Genomic DNA, 20,808 nt, shown 5'->3' on the forward strand with positions numbered 1-20,808 from the left:
AGCTTTGCTAGTAGTGGCTTCCATGGGCTTTACACAGTTGAGTATCTCATTCAGTGTTCTGAAATGTATGTATTTAATGTCCAACTTAAAAGGTGGCACACTGTAAGAAAAAAGAAAATTTTGCAGGGCTGAGGTCTTGAATTTAAGTTGTTCAGCAGTAAGCTATGCTATATAAGCAGATCTCAACAGAACTAATAGTTTTAGTAGAAAAGAAGTCTTGAGAACGCAGGTCAGCTGTGAAGTGGAAGAGGGAGAAAGACAATCAGCTCAAAGGCAGCACTGCTTAACTTTTCCTCTTTGCCTTTTGAAAGAGCAGTATAGGGGTAGGTATTTCAGTGCAGTTGGAGTGTTTTCTGGACTACTGGCACATCTCTCTTCTAGGCTGCAGACTCAAATTTGTTATAGTGAGAATTGCTGGCTGCATGCAGCTAATTAGTTCTTAGTTGTTTGAAGACTCTAGAACCAGGTTTGATGGCTAATCAGTATGGAAAGGTGACAAATGAGCTAACTTAACTAGCTCTAGGCCCACTAGCTTGTCATCAGGTCTGGGCAAAATGAAAGAATCTGGGTTCAGGATTTGACTGGGAAGGAACATTAGTAAAAATAAGGTTAGTTTTCAATGGAAAATTACTTGAGAGGTCTGCTTTCGGTTATTCTGCAATGACAGCTTCGGTTGTAAGCGGTGGGCGGGCAGAATATTGAAGTTGACACTCGGGAACGCCACGTAGTAGAGAAGTTGGCATTGAGTGGGGTAAGAGTGGAGTCGCGCTGGCAAGTAGCGGCTGTTTGATGAATCACTGCTGCACGGGGGTGTTCTCCAGAGTTTTCTGAATGGGTAAGGACTCTTCACGCTGTTCGCTGCGCTCACCCGCTCGAAGGAGAACGCTCCGTGCCGCGCCGGCACGAACGGGGAGCTCGCTCGCAGCCCCGGGCGCCCCCACACGTGCTGCCCGCGGGCGCCACCCGCCGCGCCCATCGCCGCCGAGCGGCTCCTTTAAGGGGCCGGCCCCGCCCGCGCCGCGGCAGCCAATCGGGTCGCGGGCGGCCCCCTTCGGCCAATCAGGAGGCGAAGAGGGCGGGCACGGCACGTGATTGGCAGGCGTGTAGGCCAATCGCCGAGCGCGCACGGGGCGCGGCCCCCCATAGGCTAGCGGGCGAGGGGGCGGGGCCGGGCAGAGCGGGGAAAGATGGCGGCGTGAAGGGGAGCGGGCGGGGCCGTCCGCGGCTCCGCGTCTCGGGCCGCCTCAGGTGAGCGCGGCGGGGCCGTTCCCGGGGGGAGCTGGGGCAGACCCCGCAGCCCCGTCCGTATCCGCGGGCTGCGGGCCTGCCGAGTCCCGGCAGCTCTTGGGCGGGGAGTCCGGTCCCGCACGGAGGGGGGCGGGGCGGAAGAGCCCGGTCCCGCAGGGAGCCGGGGGTGGGGGGGGAAGGGCAAGAGCCCGGTCCCGCACGGAGCCGAGGAGGAGGGGGAGGGGAAGAGCCCGGTCCCGCACAGAGAGAGGGGGCAAAAAAGCCCGGTCCCGCACAGAGAGTGTGGGAAAGGGCCTGGTCCCGCACGGATGGGAGGGGAAAGAGCCCGCACGGCAGCAGTCGGGGGGCGGGGAGCAGCCGCAGCCTACGTGGAAAGAGAACCCGAAACGTGTCAGCCGAAATTAGCCTTCTCTGACCACGGAAAATAGCGCTGGCAGCGGTTACTCTTGTGTCCTCGCTGGTATTTGCGGAATCTCTGCTCGGTGGGGTTTGCTGCTGGCCCGAGCGTTTCGTGTCCTTGTGTGGTGTCCTTGTGTCACACCGACACGGGAGGGCACGAAGGGGCTTCCAGGTGTCTTGGCAAAGCCGGAACATACGAGGCATCTACACTGCAAAATAAGTTTTGTGGAGAGATGGTATTGTAGAGAGTGGAATTCCTTGTAGCCCAGTGAATTCGTGGAGTTGTTGGTAATACGGCAAAAAGGACTTTACATGTGATAAAACATGTGAAATTGTAACTGAAAACACTCTCCTTTCTGTGTTAATAATGCATGGGTTGGGTGTGCCCTGAATTTTTCAGAGTTAATAGAGGTATTCTGTACAATCATACCTTGTTTAAATTAAAGAAAGAAAAGGAGGGGAAGGGCTTGCTGGAAGCAAAGGGGTTACTGTCAGTAGTGTGAGATTCCTTTTGGTCTGTGTTTGATGACAATTCTTTAACTCTCAAGTTTGTCATAGAATTCCATGTGACTGCATTTTCAGCATGCGAGTTGGGTGAAAGTTAAAAATAAAAGTAGTTAAGAGAAGCACAGCTGTAGGAGATGTGGCATGTTATCTTACGTGATCTAATAATGACATAGTTGTTTGTAACTGGTGAAATAACTCAAAGGAAATATAAGCGTGTTGAAACTTGTTCTGGAAACAGTAGCTGCTTACAAGATTAATTTCTTGAGGAGCACTTTACCAATTTCACATGCTGTATTATTCATGTAGTAACAGTAATAGCAGCTTATGAGCAACATAGCGTTACAGCGCAGTATGGATATTCCTACTTACGTCTGTATATGACATGTTGAAATATGCTGAGGCATTTGCCTTTGGCATATTAACTAAGCATAATAAGCCATCAACTTTCTTCTGTATGAAGTTGTACACTTTTAGCAGTAAGTAAATTCATTTTGATTAGTATTTATTCTTAATTGTTTTGAATGTACAAGGGCCGTGAGAAGTACCTTAAAAACCCCACAGAGATCAGAGTTTTCTGTTACCCCAATATATGTCCAAACAACTGTCTGCACTGCTTTACGGTCTTGCCTGCAGTGCTGTAAGTCTGCAGCATGAAGATTTGCCCAAACAGGCCGTGTGTCTTATGATGGTGACTTGTCATTCAGGGATGTCGGAAATTTTGGACCAACTTGGCCTAAAAATTCTGACCACGTCCGTGAGGAGTCCGAAGTCTCTCTTGAATACCTCCCAAGTTCATTCTTAAAAACAATAGAAAAGGAACAGTGTTTAAATCCAGTCCTGACCTGCCAGAGGTTATGTGAAAGCACCATGTGGGGCCTGCACAGTCTTAGGAGGATTTAAAAAAAAAAAAAAAAATTGCTCTAAAATAGGTTGTGGGGGAAAGGATGTTTCTTTGCCTAGACAGTATTCAAGGAGCATATTCATACCACACGTGTATCATGGAATATAAAGCTCAGCTGTTAAACAGTCTTTCCTATTTTCTCTGCTTTTGTAGAAAGTGCTCTTACAACTTGTCCCAACGATGTGGCAAATACCCATTGGAAACCTCATAGGAGAGAACATGGTTTTATTTAAAATGTAAAGTTAAAGAAAACAATCCAATCACGCAGTGCTGGAATGTGCTGGGAATGGCTCCTTGATGCTCGCCCTTCCCTGTGGGATCAGTGCCGGGAATAACTCCTTCACACTAGCCATTCCCTGTGGGATCTGTGTGGGGAACGACTCCTTGTCGCCTGTCGTTCCCTGTGGGATCTGTGTGGGGAACGACTCCTCGATGGCCGTCGTTCCCTGCGGGATCTGTGTGGGGAACGACTCCTCGATGGCCGTCGTTCCCTGTGGGATCTGTGTGGGGAACGACTCCTTGATGGCCGTCCCGTTGTTCCCTGCGGGATCTGTGTGGGGAACGACTCCTTGATGGCCGTCGTTCCCTGTGGGATCTGTGTGGGGAACGACTCCTTGATTCCTGTCGTTCCCTTTGGGGTCTGTGTGGGGAACGACTCCTTGATGGCCGTCGTTCCCTGCGGGATCTGGTCTGGGAATGAGTCCTTGAGGCGTGTCCTTCCCTCATTGCCTCCTTCTGTCCCATGGACTCTGACATGTCGATGTGCCGGCTCCGCTCTGAAGACTCTGGTTTGTCCCGTTCAGGCCTGGGAGCTTGGCCGGTGTCACGAGCAGCATCCCAAGCCGAGCTGTGGCCATCGTGGTGCTGCCTTGGGGATTCTCTTGGGACCCCCTCGAGGGCCGCTCTGTGACCGGCGTCCTGACCTCTTGTGGAAGGGCTTGTGCGACGCCACCACGTGCTCCTTGTAGCAAAGAGGGGTCGAGGCCTCAGCCTGTACTGGTGGCGCGCGATTTCATAGATGTCATAGTGGCAGGGTCCCAGCCTGTGCAGGATGCGGTGGAAAGCCTGCCGGCAGAGGGGACACGGCTCTGTGGCAGCCCCAGACCCAGATGCAGGGAAAACAGAATCGGTGCTGGCACGGGCTCACGCGGGCTTCATCAAGGATGGTGTCCAGGCAGATGCTGCAGTCTGGGACCTTGGAGGCGTCCGGCACTGTGGCCTGCGTCCCCTGGCTGGTGCTGGCCGCCGCGGAAGAGGTGCCCTGCTCCGACGCCATCTCACGCGGCAAAGGAAGACGATGCCAAGCTGACGGCTGGCCCTGGGGATGCAGCCTGCGGGAAGCAGCCAAGGGGATGGAGGGAAGCGCTGAAGAGGCACTCGCTCGGCCTCGAGGCTGGGCTTGTGGTGCCACGAATGCCAATGATGTCCTGGAGCAGACGAGTCACACCAGGAATATCTCTGTGAGCTCCTGCTCCGCGGGCAGGACGCTGACTGCTCCGACACGTGCTGGCAGCAATCGGGAAGGCAGGAGAGCGGTTCCTGCTCCACAAGGGCAGCACAAGAAGGGTCAGGGTACGGCAGGTGGGGAGCAGCGGGTCCTCGTCCAGCAGAACCTCTCTGTGTGCGTGGCAAAGAGCTCGCAGGACGGGGTGTCCTTCCCCTCACCGTCAGACGTCTGCCCTCCACGCAGGAGGACAGCACAGTGACCCCTCGGGGCTGCTGCAGCCTCAAGAGGAAAGGAGTCACGGGGGTCTCTGTAACATCACAGAGCTTTGGGGGACCATGCCCAGGCTCGGCCAATCACGGCACGGTTTGCACCTCAAAGCCCACTGAGTTCCACCCCCACCCTGGTTCCTCCTGGAGAGCTCAGCCTCCTGTGCTGCAGCCGCAGCGCTGGACAAGGTGAACTCCACAAGTCCCTTCCCACTTCCTCGAGTCCACGGTTTGGGGCAGAATAAAGTCTAGGCAAGACCCAAGTGTCCTCATTCTCCTAAACCCTCCCTGGAATGGTTAGCAGTAAGATGAAGCACTCACAAAGGGTTCCAGCTGATGGTGGGAAAGTTACACCTCGTATGCTGCCTCTCCTGGGCGTTAAATGAAATTCCTCGCTCAGCAGGTGAGGGAAAGGCTGCAGACGGGTTGAACCTGGGCGCTGGTAAAGCCTTGGACACCATTTCTCACTGTTCTGCTTGAGAAACTGGCTGCCAATGGCCTGGACGGACGCCCTCCCTGCTGAGAGCAAAACTGGGCTGGGTGGCCAGGACAAGGAGTGCTGGGGTTCAACCCAGTCGGACTGGGCACAAGCGCTGTCCCCAGGGCTCTGTGCTGGAGCCACTTCCGTCCAATGTCTTTATCCATCATCTGGATGAGGGGATTGAGAGCTCCCTGAGCAAGTCTGCAGATGACACTAAACTGGGCAGGAGTGTGGATCTGCTGGAGGGTAAGGAGGCTCTGCAGAGGGATCTAGGCAGGCTGGATCCAGGGGCCCAGGCTCTGCAGAGGGATCTGGGCAGGCTGGATCCAGGGGCCCAGGCTCTGCAGAGGATCTGGGCAGGCTGGATCCAGGGGCCCAGGCTCTGCAGAGGGATCTGGGCAGGCTGGATCCAGGGGCCCAGGCTCTGCAGAGGGATCTGGGCAGGCTGGATCCAGGGGCCCAGGCTCTGCAGAGGGATCTGGGCAGGCTGGATCCAGGGGCCCAGGCTCTGCAGAGGGATCTGGGCAGGCTGGATCCAGGGGCCCAGGCTCTGCAGAGGGATCGGGACAGGCTGGACCTAGGAGCTGGGTCCAAGATATGATCCAATAGGGACAAGCGTATATGGGATACCAGGAAACATTTATTGACGGAAAGGGTTCTCGGGCCCTGGCAGAGGCTGCCCAGGGCGGTGGTGGAGTCCCCATCCCCGGAGGGAATTAAAAGACAGGCAGACGAGGTGCTCGGGAATGTGGTTCAGCAGCAGATGGTTATGGTTGGACTGGATGATCTCCAAGGTCTTTTCCAACCAAACCACTCTGTGATTGTATAACTCAGGCGGGATGTCCCATTCAGGCCTCGGAGCTCCTAACGAGCAGCATCCTGACTCCTGCTCTGCTCTGATAGGGGAGAGAATGTCTGCGGTGCTAGAGATGTTTGTCCAGCAGCCAAGCTCCATAGCAGGGGTGTTTAAGCTGTCTGTCCAGCAGTCTAGCGCTATGTTTCTCATGTCCAGATACTAAGACCAACATCGCTTGACAAGGGACATCACCTGGCAGGTCCTTATGTCTTCTGGCCTCTTCCTAGCCTGGCAACCCTTCTGGGTTTCAGCTGTGCCTCTGTATACCCTTTTGGAGGCGAGAGGGGTCTGTGTCTCTACCCTGTCCCATTCCAGGAATCACCACTGTTCTGTGTCTCTAGATCTGTGTCTTTTGAAATTGTAGGGGGATGTGCTGGGGTGACCTGCTAACCTGGGTGCCATTAACACAAGCCCTTCTGAGAGTCCTGTCCCTTCTGTGTGTTCCTTTTGGTGCCGTCATGCTCAGGTGCTCCCTTTCTTTCTCCCATCACACCAGTCTTGGCCTTTCTTATTACAGTTCTTCGTGTTACTTCATAGATTTGGTTTAGATGCCTTTTTAAAAGTTATCTAGAACATCAGAGGAACAGAAAGGCAGCAGGACTGTAAGCTATTTCTGTTGTACTTTGTGTTTATGATTTAAGCTTTTGTCATTATCAGCTTTCCATGTTAAATTTGACCCTTTTTAAGCCATCAGAAAGATATCAGTGGACTTGGAATCTGTAATGCTGATTTTGCTTTTTGTGTCTTTACACACCTCCACCACATTTAACTTTCAGGTTTTCGTGTCTTGGTCTTTCTACGTAAACCTGTCTCTTTGTCTTTCCTTCCTCACCTACCTCTCGGGCTCCTGGGAAGAGAGGAGGAATAATTGTCTATGTCCCTGTTAATTATGCTCATTTCCTGGAGCATTTCTATGTGTGACAGAGAAAGGTAGTAGTTTGGAAAGCCAGATCTGATGGATTTGAGTTTTTGCTGGCCAGTCTAATTAAAACTAAGGGTACCTTAAAACAGAGCATGAGATGATAGTGGTATACTTAATGCTGCAGGTATAGTCAGTTGAGCATGGACTGCAGGCTGTACTCAATAAAGTAGAAACCAACAAATTCCAGGGGAAAAGAGAATTCAGCACTGTGTAAACTACATTCTGTGGAACGAATGACATATATGAGTTTACTCCAGAAATGAGAGTGGTTTGTGAACAAAAGCCTTTCAGGTGTGAATATATGCTTTTCCTCTGCAGCATGTTATTAAACTTTGCTGCTCCTGGATCTTCCATACTTGGGCCCAATTCACTTGACCATCCTTTCCCTTACACTAAAAGAATGGGGTATCTGTGGTCATTTGATTAGTGTGTTTTATGTAGAATGTCTTAAAATGTTTAGTTCCTGGAAGGTACAGCTAGTCTTTTGTGTCTTGTGCAGATAATCATGTATGATCTGAATAGCTTCCTAAATCATAGAATAGAATCATAGAATAATTTGGGTTGGAAAGGACATTAAAGATCATCCTGTCCCACTCCCCATGTATTTGCGAATTTAATTTCATTTGTTCATCTCTTTCTCCCTTTAGGCTCACTGAAGAGAAAGTGGATTGATAGAAAATAATGGTAAGTAAAGACGTAAGGTTATTTAGGTACTAAATATTGGGTATTAAACTTGTCAGATTTGGTGACTGATACAGGGGTTTTTCTCATCCCTTCCCCTCTTGTCCCTTCCCCTCTCCTTTTTCTTATTTTGTTTTTAGTTTTCTTTTTTTCCTGTGCAAATAAACACTGATTGTATAATTGTGTCAACTTGAAGAAGTTATCTTAGAATTTATATTTGTTTAAATAGTAGGATTGGAAGAAAGACAACATAACCAAATGTCAATTATCAATTAAAAAACGTACAGTAAAAATTTCTAAGTATGACAATCAGCTTCTGGAGTTTTGGTTTATTTTTTTTCCACTGGATGGCATAAAGATATTCTGTTAGTTCAAATATGTAACAGGGTGCTATGTTATTTTCTCAGCTCTGCAACAAACCTTTGGCATGTTTTGTTGCAGCTCTCCAGGTCTGGTTTTCCGCATCTTCATAACAATAATAAGACTATCCCAACAGTGGGAGCATGGATGATCAAGCGAGCTCATGATAAACTGAAATATTTGAGTGCCTCAGAGAGAAAGTGATGATGATGTGTGCTGTATTTCCATTTTCATGATCTACTCGCTACTTCTAACATCATTGAGGAGTTGAGCATTGTCACTGGAAGATTATTTCTGAACTTGGTCAGCTGAAGGGTTAAGGTAATTAGAATAAGATTAGAAATACCGACAGAGTTATGGGAGGAAGGGGCTAGAAAATACGATGTATCCTCATGTTCTTGTGCATGAGAGAGAGACCAAAGAAAAATAATTTTTCTTTCACATCTCTCATTGTAGTACAGGAGAATGTTAATAAATGTTTCTGGCACTAGCCATGCAGGAGTGCACTTGCGTTACCTTCCAATCCAGGCTGGCATCAAATTTAAAGCAAAAGAATCATATCTTAGCAGCTACTGTGACTGGGTGATACCAGGTGAGTGTCACTGATGCAAGGCCAGGAGATCAGTGACAAGATGACAGTGGTTGAAGTATGCCTATACTGTGGGCAAGGAGAGGGAGAAGAGAGTAGAAGTACGTGACTAATCTGTGTGATCTTACAGCTATCATAAGTGCTTTTTACTTGTACAGCACTGACACTTTTGTAGTTAATTAGGTGACAGTTTATGGTGTCTCTTTGAGTATACTCTGTGTGCAGTGTGCTTTCTGTGCTGCCTCAGCATTGTCATGCTGCATGTTGGAGCCACAGTCAAGAAGCCCCGTAGCTAATTAACACTAATGAATATATTTTTGGATGCTTTGCTTCTGAGTTAACCATATAATTCAGCATTTCTGTACTGTTTCCTTAGCCAGCTTATGGATGTCTACAGTTAGATACAAAACCTTTACAGAGCAAGGGATTATTGCAGTTTGTGAAACCAGCTGATTTTGTCCATAAGAGGCAGACTTTTAAAGTAATGGACCAGTGGGCATTTTAAAGGTGAATGTATTTTTATTCTGTTTCCTAAACTACCTCTTCTGTTTTTTTCATTTTGGGATTCCAGATCCTTCCCTGACATTCAAGAAGAAGGTGGTCATGTTGCTTGCTCATAGGCTGAAAGATATGAGTGTTTCTCTTCTAGCAAGCAAAAACCTGCCCTTCACTTCCATGGAGCTGAATGAACAAAGATCTCTCCGCTTCCTGTTTCAGCCATCTCACCCAACATTTGATTCACCAGATGACTTCTCCCACAGAAGTACCCCACCTTTTCATCAAAACTCAGAAGCAGAGTAACAGAAATCAGCATTTGTTTCCCTGAAGAAATGTCTTCTGTGCCAGCTCTTCATCCAGCTTTCTGCATTCTGTTTTAAAATGAGAAACACTTCGTAATCAGACACAACTAGAAGCTGGTGTTCTTCACTGAGGTCTCTCTCTTCATTTCAGGAAGGTTAAGTACTTCACTGTGTCATACTGGAATTCCTAGCAGATAAAGTGTCTGCATGCATTGCTATGTCAAGTTGTCTTGACACATATGAAAAGTTGCAGCAGGGAAACCAGAACGTATTTTCTGCTGTGACATGAGTAGGAAACTTAGCAAACAACTGGGGACATCCCATACAGGTATTTTCTAGTTTAGGACCCAAGCTTGACTTTGTACATAAATGTCTTGTTGTCAACTCACATAAAGCAGCTAATGCACAGGAACAAATGCAGAATCACCTTGTCTACAGTGTGTAAATGCATCATCCCAGTCTATGGTGAAACTGTATATTTGCACGTGTAAACCTATGTAAGTGCTGAATATGAAGAGCTTTCACCAGGAGGAGAAATTACTGCGCCCCATTTCATTTTTAGCAAAGAAAAAATGAAGCTTTAAAGCCTCTGGGGTAACAGGAATAATGCTTAGGTTTACGTTAAATCATTCCCTCCCTCTGGCTTATTTTGAATCCTTAGCAGCAAAAGGAACAAAACCATTCTGTGGTAGAAAAGATGGGGCAGAACTTCTTTCTTTATTAAAGAAATTAACTTCTGGTGGGATGGAAGAGACCAGAGATGTAAAGTTGCAGTTTATCCCCTCAGCTTCCTTGGCACAGTTTCAGCTTTTCATACTGACGATGGAATCGCTTTTTTGATTCTTCTGTGACTGAGAACTGATATGACCGGTATGTTTCCATCATCTAGGTAGAAATAGGCCCAAGAGAATGGACTGTTAACCACCTAAGAGGGGTAAGTTGAGAGAGAGCAGAAATACTTGGGATGGGCCTTTTTCTGGTTCCTCTTATTTCTTCCCAAACCAAGGCAGTCTGTTGTTCTTATGTTTACACAAGATTCTTTGTCTCCTTCATTTTTGATTATATAGGATGTTTTTTTGTCATTCTGAGGTGGGAGTGTGTATTGTTTATGTGCTCCCCGCTGTGGTATTGTATATGGCAAAAAAAACCCAACCCAGAACTGGGATATGTATTCTGTTCCTCTTCAAATCTGGAGCTCTTCTTAGTGCACCTTATTCCAAGCCTGTGATTTAGAAAAATGTGACTTACTTGCCTAAAATATTATTTTCAAATCTGGATCAAATAAAGGTCTATAGGTTCTGTTAATAGGTTCTGGGAGATGGTTGGGTGGGGTGGTTTAGATCTTTTTGTTTTGTTCTATTTTTCCTTTTAGAAAACTGATGGAGAGAGCCAGACAGCCTGAAAATGACTGAAAAAGCCAATAAGTGAAATCCTTCTTAAATCTTAACGATAGATTGCAAGGGCATCATTCTGATATTAGAAGAGCAGTGACATTTTATGGGACCAAGTTCTGTAGCAAAGTAAGGATGAGCGTTGATGTTTGTCTTAATCTTCAGACTAGAGTTGAGTTAGGTCTGTTTAGGCTTGCACTGTAACAATAAGATTTAATGAGTTTTACCCAGTTTTTGTTTCCATGAAGAAAAGGTCAGACATGTAAGCTAAGAGTGGTGGTCAAGACTGCATATCAAAATAATATCAAATAATGCCAACTGTGGTGAGCAGAGAGGTGTGCTAAAATTGTGTGCAACACAGTGATGAGCTGTGTTTCTTTTATTAGTTCAGATAAGTGTTGCATTGATCTTGAGCCAACCACCACATTGGTGTGACTTCTTTTAAGAACCCAGGATTTCTTTGCTGAATACAGTCTGAATTTTCTGGCATTAGAGGCAACTAGAAAAGCACATTTCCTTTTAGGGCCTCCTTCTGTTGAAACCAGTGGGATTTAATGTAGATGTCTGTAGAAGCAGGATCCATCTCTAAGTGATGGAAAATACTGTCAATATCAGAGGATTGTAAGTGGTTGGGAGGTTATCTGGTATGAGAAACATCTGATTTTATATATGGGAATTTCCTTTTCTTCCTTCTGCCCGTACTTACCCTTCTGACATTAGAGCTAGCGGTTGTTTCTTGCATAGCTTGATGACAAAATATGTGGGGTCATAAAGGTATTTTTTTTTTCTGTGGACATGTACAAAACCTAAGAACTTGTATGACTAGAGAGTAGACACTTTAAGCTCTTCTATTTCTTTTTCCATAGGAATAATTCTCAATATTTTGTAACCCTGCATTATAACAAAACAATAGAATTGCTGATTTTCCTGACTCTTATACATGACAATGTAACAATGTTAGTTTTCAAGTTTAATTTTAGAACATAATATTTTTAACAGGGCTAAGGATCTGTGACTGTCACAGATGTTATACTCCAGTAGTGCATGCCCAGAAGACCCCCGGTTGCAGTACTTTTCCGACCAGCACCCTTATAAAACTGCTGGGTTGGGAAGTGCTGCCTCAGCCTACTTAGTTTTTCTTGCTCCAATTTTTCTCTATGTTGGTTGGAATCTTCCCATGTGAAAGATTACAAAAACAAGGGGCATGTGCAATAGATCATATATATATACATATATATATATTTTAATACTTGTGGACAAAATGATGTTGCAAGTTGTTTGAAAACAACAAAATCACCAATGTCTTCCATTTTGAGATGTGTATAGTTCCATAAGCATTAGTGCTTTGTAGCAAACTGTAGTGCCATGTTAGGATCAGTGCATGAGCCTAGTAGTATTTTTACAATTTCAGAGTGACAAATTTATTAATAAACAGTGATGATAATGTAATTAACAATAGAAAGGATACAATAGAGATGTCACAAACGTGGTCTAAACATGCAGTATCCTCCCTTTGACAATGGCAATGCTATCTTTAGGAATGGAATGCATTCACTCAATGGGCTTCATAGAATCATAGTTGATTTTTTGGTTTCAGTCTATCTGTTCAACTACAGTAGTAAGCTAATGTCCATAAGTGTCCAGAATTCTCATCTCTTCTAGTGGGGTTCTTTTCAGTCTTTGTTGAAGGCATTTTTTTTCCCCACGTGCAGCATTTTCAATTTCATTATTACCCATTCTGTGATATACTCAGAAAAGTATGAATATGGTGAAGAGTTTGTGTGCATTTTGTACACATCTCTGATACCTTAAGATCATTCACAGAACCTTGATGAAATACTTTTTTTTTGTTCAATTCTGACTATATAATTGGAATAGTTAAACATTATCCTCATTATGAAATAAGTTAATGGTTGCAAAATGTTATCTGACAATTATGCATAAAAGACTAATCCATTATTGCAGGAATGGGGAACCTTTTTTTTGGCCTAAGGCCTATTGAATCTCGCAACACCTTTGGTGGATCCTGTATTTACATACATCTTACTGTTAATAAGAGAGAATAGAATAAGGTCAAGGGCTGTTCAAAAACAACATTGCAGACTGTATCTGTGCAGCAAACTCTTATCTGTGCAGCAGGCTATTTAGCCTGTGGATCAGAAATTCCCCACCCCCGTACTATTGAGAATTCAATATCCTGTATTTTAGGTAACTTCCAGAATTGCTTTCCAGCGCTAAGCTCAATTTTAATAATTTCTGCCTCTCCCTCTGCTTTTTTTCAGAAGGAAAGCTTAGACCAGGGGAAATCTAAATGATTTAGCACTCAGTGGGCAGCTTGGGCTGGTCAAATAACAGTCTGGTATGATTCCTGGGATGTGCAATGCTCTGTGGATGGCATCCTCTGATTTCCTGGGAAAAAGTCTTTTATTTGGTGCCACTGTTGCTCTTCAGCCATTTCTCTCTTCTGCAGGAACAAAATTCTCTTTCAACTTAGAGAGGATACTGCATCTTTTTTTTTTCCTGAGACCTGCCTGTAAATGGCCATTAGGGGGAGGGAGGGAATGGGTAGCTTGGTTTTGTAATTTTGATACATTTTATCTCTAAAGTAATTAATCAAGAAGCATGTAGTTTGGTGCAAAACCAGTAATCTGTGCAGAGTCAATGTATGTAACAGGAAAATAAACCAACAAAACAGCCAACCCTCTGCTTCTAATAGATTTCCAAGAAAATTGGACTGGCCATTTACAGCAGAGCTCTGGGGGACCTGTGCTGAGTTAGGTTCAATTCCAAAAGGAAGTAGCTGTACCATTGAATAAAATAGTTTAGTGCTTGGGAGAATCAATTGAAAAATACCTCTGAAACTGGAATGCAAAATAGCACAGTATGTAGGGGGAAGAATCCCTGATGCAAACAAAGCCATAAGATGATTTAATAAGAAAATAGAACTTTAGTAGCAATAACTGTTTTGCATGTGATAGTAAATAACTTGCATTAGCAAGATTGTACAGTAGAGTAAGTGGGTAATAACCAAATAAGTTTGTGGCGCTCTGTGCTGCAGGGAGTTGTGTGAAGAGTCTCTTGCTGAGATGATGGGTGAATTCCTCTTATGTTCCTCTCGTTCGAGGGAATTTGGCACTTGAATACTTAGTTAATGAACCTGAAATAAAAAAAAATAAATCACCTTTGTTGCATATCTGACAAACTCTCAATGAGTGCTGGGAGAAGAGCAGACAGTTCTTTTTGAAAGGAGAGCTGGTGTTTCCCTATATTTTTTTCTTCTTTGTGGTCTAGCACTTGCTCTGTTTCTCTGAGAAGAAACTAAACCCTTCCAAATACTGCACTGCAAAGAGAACCTGATTCAGAAGTCAGAAGCCTTTATTGTGGGAAATACTTCTTGTTTTCTTTGTTTAAAAAGACTGGTCTGAGATGGTTTTTAAATAAAAAGTAAAAAAGTAAAAAGTTTGTGGGCACAGGCCCACAAACACTTGACACTCAAAACATTTGTACATCCCCAGCACAACTGTAGAACTCTAAAAATGTTACTTTACAGCAAAAAAATAATTGTAGCCTTGCTAAATACTGTTTCAGACCATAATTGATTTCTGCTGATGCCTAAGGTTTTTTAGAGACAACTACTGTGAAGCCTCTGGCAACGCAAAGGGTTATTCATCTGCAGTCATAGCCTCTACACCCAGCAAAGTATTTGCTATCAAAGGGTTACATACAGGAGGCACAGGTGTTCTAAAATGTCCATAGTTGATGCTGTTTTCAATGCAGATATCTAGCCCTCAGAGACCGTGTGGCTCAACAGGTGATACTGTGTTCTGAGCAGAGTTATTACATCAGAGGATGGATTTCTTTGAGAAAGCAAAAGATGTTTGGACTGTAACTTAGAGCAGGCAGAGGCTTCTAGTGGTTATAGGTTGAGGGCTGTGAGCATTTTTGTAGTATCAAGTAACCAAGGCAAGCATGAAGATGTTTAAATTAAGTGTTGGCTACTGTGTAGTATGTGTATGAAAAGCTAATTGATCTGGAAAGTTGTAATCGGCTTAAATTCCAGCTATTGAATTATTGATAAAATTGGAGGCTGGCCATAGAGGACCTTAATTTGATTGTTATCTGATTACATTAAAGAAATTGTAAGATTTATTCTGGTCTGTGGTCAGCAAGTACATTTACATAATAATGAAATAATAAGGAAAAAACAGTCGTGTTCATACTTCAGAAGCATGAACTTTGTGGCTGAATAGAATTTTTCACTCAGAGAATAGGGGACGGAAATCCAGACTGGTGTAGCCACGCAAGCTGTCTGCGGATTCTTCGCTGTTCGTACTTTTTATAACGATCTGTATTCTGTGGGCTGCTAGACTAGAAATTTCCATTCACAGCAACAAAAGGAATCCCTTTGCCTTTCAACTCTTATTCTATGACATGACTTTTGCTCCAACCCCCTTGATTTCACTGCTTCTAAAACTGAGCAGAATTGTTACATGCTACCACGGTTCAGCGTGGGATATCGAAGGCGTAGTGCCCAGTACTGAGCTGCCTCCTTCGGCAGTGCTGAGCCCAGATGACACAAGGCTGTGCCATTTCTGCACCCAGCAGAGCTGCTGCTGAAGGGCCAGGCAGTGCTTGTGTTAGGAATTGCACCTTCAGGAATTGCAGTTTCTGCAACTGAGGATAATTTTCAAATTTTGGACAAAAATGAATGTCTTGCAAAGACTACATGATAGTGAGTGAGAAGAAATAGTACTGAGCTTCAGGACACTGACACTTTACACGAGGATTATGTTGTCAAGAGCTGGCACTGTGGTTTTTTGGGCAAAGAAGGGAAAAATATGGAAAAGAAGAATAGTTTTTGATGTATAAGCAGTCTTAGAAATAGCTGCTTCCTAAATACCTAGGAAACTGTCTGGTCTTCTTCCAATACTAATAATCCTGCTTGCTGTTCAGGTACAGAGCTGCATAATGGCAGTTCAAGGTAGATTCCATTGGATTTCTTTTACTGGAATGACCCAGCATTTTGCCCCTGTAGCACCTTCACTGGCATAGAGTAGCCAGCAGTTGAACCAGGGTGTCTCGTTACCAGTGCAGAACTCTAACCACAGACTCCGATGTCTGTTCCCTTTCAGTCTGCTCCACACTTTCTCCTGTGTTTTAGAGAAAGCGTCAGTGTCAATGGTGTAAGCAGAGCCTGTTTCTGTCTGTGAGCCGATGTCCCAGGTTATAACACGGACAGATTCCCTAAGGCTACATCTAACGTTAAAGAGAAACGGTAACTTACTGTTCTAACATACTGTTCAGTGTGTCCTGCGTAAATCCTGTCTGCTTCTCTCTGCTTCCTCTCCGGATGAGGGTGTTTGCAGGTCAAATAGAAGGTCTGTAACGCCTTAGGCATGAAGAACTGTGTGGAGAAACTGAAGGAAAGCGGCACAGGCCCACAAACCCAATCTTAGAGCTAGTATTCTAATTATGCATGATTCAAAATGTCTAGTGTAACGTAGTTAATACCAGTAAATTGAGATATGCATTTATACATAATGAAGCAATAGGAATTAATATACCAATAGCTTGAATTTCTTGCTTTGATTCTCAAACTTTGTTTTTTTTAGAGAATGTGCTGCCTCTGTAGGGAAAGGGGCAGATTGTATAGATAGGGACAGAAGCATGGCACCAAAACTGTAAATCAGGAACCAGGATCAGCGGAACTCGCCTTTATAACCTCTTCTCTGGTTCGTATTAGTGCCCTGAGCATGTAAAAAGCAGGGCATGAACTAAGCATGTTTAGGGGCAAGATGAGGTTTCTCACCTGCTGCAGCCGTAGCAAGGAAAAGGGTGCAGAGTTTCTTACAAGGTACAGGGGAGCAACTAGTGGAAAAAAACACACCTAAAACAAAAGAAAAAAAAAAACAACCCAAGTAATGGAAACCGCAGACTCAAATTGAGGGTAGTATTTGCCAGACAGTAGGTAATGAGCTTGGGCGTGGTGAAAGAAGTTATTTTGAGAAAACTGAAATCAATAAGCACAGTACATATATTTCAGGTGTTGAATAGCTTTTTAATAGACAGTATTTTCAGGTAACTCTCTAGCCACATAGGCAGCTGTACTGAGGCATACTGGTACCAGCCAGCAATAATGGCACCGGCAGGAACGAACCTGAAAATACTGGTCATCTTGTATATTTTTTAAGTTCTATAAAGAGATTTTTAAAAACAGAAAATGAGATTTGATCACTGACGGTCTTTATCTTCTGCAACATAGGTTGCAATAGTCTCTTTTCTTTATTTCACTTATTTAATAAAAGGGAATTTGGGTGCCATCTTTCTGTAAACTTTTAGTGTACTCTCTGATATTTCCCATGTCTTTTAGTGGATAACACAGTGAATTTCTGCTGGCAGTTTGAAAATAACAAAGAATGTGTGGCATAGCCTATGTCACTAATACTTTTCCAAGTTTAAACTTGCATTCAAACATGTAGAATACTAGCTTGTTACCGCAGAGTTCCATACTTCTAGCTTAGCTTGATTTTGTAGGTGGGCTTAACTTGTGCAGAACACTTCATGTACAGAGGTTCAGTCCTTTTTCTTAAATAGAAAGAGAAAGCGTCTTGGAGGAATAAATTGTGTGTCAAGTTAACTCCTGTTCATATTCCATAGCAAACCATCCATAAAGCACCGTGATTTGGGTTTAGAATGGGGGTTATGTTTTTCTCATAAATGCTCTTTCTAGATGTACAAGAATTGCCAAATGAAGATAGGAATATTATAAGAGAAGAAAACTATTTTATGGTATCAGAAGTTAGAGTAAATGAAATCCTTGGAGCCAACTTCTTCAAGCAAAAACGGAATTTGTAAAACAAGTTTAGCCCGGCAGTTAACTGTGGTCACCTGATTCTTAGTGGGCACTCTTCAGAACATTTTGCATGGTTTTAAACCCTACTAAGTGCATTTTCCTTTGTGTGATGGGTAAGCAGTTGTACCTGTTGTTAATGCCTATTCCCTCCAGTACAAAATCTGAGGAAGAAGCTACTTTAGGATGTCAGTGCAGGCAGCCGCCTTTTGGCAAGTATGACAGAACAGCAAAGGAAAAGTATTAGTTATAGGTTCTTAAAAATTACCTTGCTACTTAAAAAACAGGTTAGAAAATACTTCCTGAACTTCTGACGGCATGCTCACGGGATTAATGGAAGAGATTATTGGTGTCACTAGGAATGATGTATTCCCATTGCTTTCATGTTTTACATGGTAACAGTGAAGGAATGTCTCCCTGCAAATTCTGATGTTTTTCCAAAAGGCAGCTTGCTTTTATATCTATGCATCTTTGAGGATTTCGAGATAAGATTTTATTCTTTTGACACTGTAAAGAGGAACTGTTTAAAAATGAACTTGGAAACTCTGCACCTGTATACAATTTTTTTTAGCAATAAAGCAGCACAGGCTGAGAATGCACTAAAACTGGATGCGTCTTTTGTTCAGAAGACAAATTAACCCGCATGTTGTACACTCCACTCCTGAGATGTGTTTGTACTTGTTGTACCTGTGCCAAAACTCAACTGTTGGAGCTAAATTTGTGACAAGTGGTGTCCCTCAGGGGTCCATACTGGGACCAGTGCTGTTTAATATCTTCATCAGTGATACAGAAAGTGAGACTGAGTACACCCTCAGCAAGTTTTCAGATGATACCAAGCTGAGCAGTGCAGTTGCCACACCAGAAGGATGGGATGTCATCCAGAGGGACCTGGACAGGCTGGAGAAGTGGGTCTGTGAGAACCTCATGAGGTTCAACAAGTCCAAGTGCAAAGTCCTACACCTGGGTCGGGGCAGTTCCCAATTTCAGTAGAGAATGGGGGATGACATTATTGAAAGCAGCCCTGCAGAGAAAGACTTGGGGGTGTTGGTTGGTGATAAGCTTGACATGAGCCAGCAATGTGCACTTAACAGCCTAGAAGGCTAAACGTATCCTGGGCTGCATCAAAAGAAGCGTGGCCAGCAGGTCAAGGGAAGAGATTCTGCCCCTCTATTCCTCTCTTGTGAGACCTCATCTGGAGTACTGTGTCCAGTTCTGGAATCCTCAACATAAGAAGGATATGGAGCTGTTGGAACGGGTCCAGAGGAGGGCTACAAGGATGATCGAAGGGCTGGAGCACCTCCCATACAAGGACAGGCTGAGAGTTGGGGTTGTTCAGCCTGGAGAGGGCTCCTAGGAGACATTAGAGCAGCTTCCAGTACCTGAAGGGGCTACAAGAAAGCTGGGGAGGGACTGTTTACAAAGGCTTGTAGTGATAGAACTAGGGACAATGGGTATAATCTGGAGAGGGAAAGATTTAGGTTAGACATTAGGAAGAACTTCACATCATGAAGGTGGGGAGGCACTGGCAGAGGAAAATTGTTACTCCACTCCTGCCAGGATGGGCCACTTACCTAATAAGTTTCAAGAGTTGTTGCAGGTGGCAGCTTCTGTTGCCTAACATAGATTGCCTAACAGTAATAAGCCCTTCAGAAAACTTGCATGTGTAGATCATTTAGTGTTTTGGAAACTACATTTCATAGAATCATCAGGTTGGAAAAGACCCATCGGATCATCGAGTCCAACCATTCCTATCAAACGCTAAACCATGCCCCTCAGCGCCTTGTCCACCTGTGCCTTAGACACCTCCAGGGAAGGTGAATCAACCACCTCCCTGGGCAGCCTGTTCCAGGGCCCAATGACCCTTTCCATGAAAAATTTTTTCCTAATGTTCAGCCTGAACCTCCCCTGGCAGAGCTTGAGACCATTTCCTCTCGTCCTGTCCCCTGTCACTTGGGAGAAGAGGCCAGCACCCTCCTCTCCACAACCTCCTTTCAGGTAGTAACAGAGAGCAATGAGGTCTCCCCGCAGCCTCCTCTTCTCCAGGCTAAACAACCCCAGCTCCCTCAGCCGCTCCTCACAAGACTTGTTCTCCAGCTCCTTCACCATTTACGTTGACCTTCTCTGGACACACTCCAGATCCTCAACATCCTTCTTGTGGTGAGGGGCCCAGAACTGAACACAGGATTCGAGGAGCGGTCTCACCAGTGCCGAGTACAGAGCGAGAATAACCTTCCTGGACCTGCTGGTCACGCTGTTTCTGATACAAGCCCAGATGCCATTGGCCTTCTTGGCCACCTGGGCACACTGCTGGCTCATGTTCAGTCGCTGTCAACCAACACCCCCAGGTCCTTGTCCTCCAGGCAGCTTTCCAGCCAGACTTCTCCTAGTCTGTAGCACTGCATAGGGTTGTTGTGCCCCAAGTGCAGGACCCGGCATTCGGCCTTGTTAAACCTCATGCCATTGGTCTCAGCCCAGCGGTCCAGCCTGTTCAGATCCCTTTGCAGAGCCTCCCTACCCTCCAGGAGATCAACACTTCCACCCAGCTTAGTGTCGTCCGCAAACTTGCTAAGGGTGCACTCAATACCTTCATCCAGGTCATTGATAAAGACATTGAACAGGGCTGGACCCAGCACTGAGCCCTGGGGAACCCCACTTGTCACTGGCCTCCAGCTGGATTTCACACCATTTTCCACCACTCTCTGGGCCCGGCCATCCAACCAGTTTTCCAGCCAGGAGAGTGTGCGCCTGTCCAGGCCAGAGGCTGACAGTTTCTCAAGCAAAATGCTGTGAGAAACTGTGTCAAAGGCTTTGCTGAAGTCCAGGAAGACCACATCCACAGCCTTTCCCTCATCCAGTAGTCGAGTCACTTTATCATAGAAGGTGATCAGGTTAGTTTGGCAAGACCTGCCTTTTGTGAACCCATGTGGACTGGGCCTGATCACCTGGTTCTCTTGCATGTGCTTCATGATAGCACTCAAGATCACCTGCTCCATGACTTTCCCTGGCACTGAGGTCAGACTGACAGGCCTGTAGTTCCCTGGATCCTCCCTGCGACCCTTCTTGTAGATGGGCACAACATCATCCAGCCTCCAGTCCAGTGGGACTTCCCC

At 45.2% G+C, this 20,808-nt stretch overlaps 1 long non-coding RNA gene across 1 annotated transcript; it reads left to right on the forward strand.

Annotated features, from left to right (window-relative positions):
• The first annotated feature begins 1,177 nt into the window (after positions 1–1,177).
• LOC138721146 (uncharacterized) lies at positions 1,178–18,303 on the forward strand. The gene is made up of 4 exons (XR_011337517.1): positions 1,178–1,248; positions 7,675–7,711; positions 8,150–8,389; positions 9,229–18,303. It is a non-coding gene; the product is annotated as an uncharacterized lncRNA (long non-coding RNA).
• Positions 18,304–20,808: the final 2,505 nt, after the last annotated feature.

Source organism: Phaenicophaeus curvirostris, chromosome 5 (assembly GCF_032191515.1).
Source record: "Phaenicophaeus curvirostris isolate KB17595 chromosome 5, BPBGC_Pcur_1.0, whole genome shotgun sequence".
Lineage (NCBI taxonomy): Eukaryota > Metazoa > Chordata > Aves > Cuculiformes > Cuculidae > Phaenicophaeus > Phaenicophaeus curvirostris.